The sequence below is a fragment of the Egretta garzetta genome, unplaced genomic scaffold (genome assembly GCF_000687185.1).
Source record: "Egretta garzetta isolate BGI_Z169 unplaced genomic scaffold, ASM68718v1 scaffold65, whole genome shotgun sequence".
NCBI classification, from domain to species: domain Eukaryota; kingdom Metazoa; phylum Chordata; class Aves; order Pelecaniformes; family Ardeidae; genus Egretta; species Egretta garzetta.
Window position 1 is genome coordinate 18,888 of NW_009259585.1, and position 2,163 is coordinate 21,050.

Below are 2,163 nucleotides of genomic sequence, written 5' to 3' on the forward strand. Positions count from 1 at the left end.
AAAAATCAGAATTGGAACAAAAGCATTGATTTTCCAGATTGTCAGTTGGGTATTGGAGCTGCAAATGCTCTGGTCTTGCATCCCTTTATCCTCAACCCTCCCCTCCACTCCCTTACTATTCCCCGAGCATCCCTCCATCCTGATGCTTGTATGGTCCCATTCCCACCTGTTCATTCAACTTGCTGTTGCTCAGGAGCTTCCACCCATCCCTCCATGGTAGCTCACAGGCTGATCAGTCGTGTGGAGAAAGGTTTGGCTGCACCAAGCTGTGTGTCCAGCCCGTGGCTCTACTGCCTCCTTCCTTCCCTGGGTTTCAATCTCCCTTCCCTGCACCCAGCTGGGTGCCGCCTGACTTAGCACCCCAAATCAGAGACTTCAGAGGAGCCAGCAACACACACTTCAGCTCCAATATTTGATTTTTTCTTCTCGTTTTTTGCTCCTGTTTCTCAGTGCACATCTCGAGCGGGTCCTGCAGCCCCTTTGCTGCACACCCGCTCCCTCACCAGATGCTGCCAGCGTTGGGGCCCACAAATATAGCAATTCTGTGTTCAAACAGGAGAGAAACAGTGAAAGCCAGACCCAGCTTTGCCACCGCCCGCTCCTGCTTGTGGGGATAAGTGCCTCGCTGACGCGGGCTCTGCGTCCGTATTACTCTGCCTTTGTTCATAACTCAATCCTGCCAGCCTCTGAACTATTTTTATTGCTCTCCTCTGAATAATTTTCAATCTGTCACTATCTTTCAGGTAATGTGGTGCCCATAATTAAATACTGCAGGCACTACCGCACCAGAGCCATATGCAGACGGACTATTACCTTCTTGCGCTGTGATGTGATGTTTTCAGCCCCAAATCAAATTGGCCTTTTTTTGCTGCCATATCTCAAGGCAAACTCATGTCTAATTTACTCCACACTATCATCTTTAGATCTCTTGCAGCATTACTGCTTCTCGGGTTTTTATCGCTGATTAAATATCTGGGGTTTAGATTATTTTTCCACAAATGTAGTAGCTTCTATTTTCTATGTTGAATCTCATTTTATTCTCCACTCATTTTTCCAGCCTTTTCAGATTCCTTTACATTATTTTGCTCTTATCTTTGGGATTTCCAAATCCACCCAGCTTAGTTTAGTTTGCACATTACATCAACAAACCATTCCCTTCTTCTTTCAGATCATTAAAACAACTGGTAAATAAGCTTCCCATTCAGTGAATCATTTCAGCACATGCTTATAACCATTAGGAGTCAGTAGGGCTCAGGTATGGGATGAAGTGCACGTGGGCACACTCGTTAGTCTGGCTGTAATAAGGAGAGCATCCTTCACATTTGAAGAGCATCAACTATTTGTGGTGGGACTGGAGCAAGGGGGGATAGGGTGACATGGGGCAGAGGAAAGGATGCATTGAAAGTCACTGGTGAAGCAAACCCATCACGGGCTGCCAAGTGCATCCGAATGTACTCATCTGCGTGGATGGGACTTGTGTCAGGGTCTTGCCCTGTTGAGATGCCACGAGAGGCTCCCCCAGATCAGCTCGTTGCCATTCCTCAGTTCTTTCTGCTGAGAGGCATTCGAAACCACGTCAATCTAAATTAACATTGGGAGAAAGATGCCGGGAGACAGAAGTGACTGTTTTATTAAAATCCAAGGACCCAACTGAGCAGTTCTGAACCACGGTCACATGGACAATCCCACATACTTTGAGCGTGAACCTTAATTCACAAATTTTCTATTTCTATAAAAAGGAACTCAATGTTTGCTGGTCAAGATTTGCTTTTCCTAAATCCATGCTACCGGTTTTCTCTGTAAACCTCTAAGTGCCTGATCCCACAAAAGCCAATGTAAAAACACCCTTTGGCTCCCAGCATCTTCAGATGTGGCTACAGGGATTTATGTACCTGGAGAAAAATGTCTGGAATATCTACAGTGAAATAAAATCAGTCCCAACATCTGAAATCCATTCTCTGGATAATCTGCTCTAAATTAAAAGGCATTTGGTTCTGGAAAATTCCACTCAGAAGATAACGGTGATTATTCTGAACCAAACCCACATTTATCTGGGGATGTTGCCCACATGGAGACGTGCTCCAGAGCAGCTATTTCTTAGTCTCTCTTTTTATTTTGCAGAACTACTTTTTTTGGCAGAATGACTTATTTTATCTGATTTCC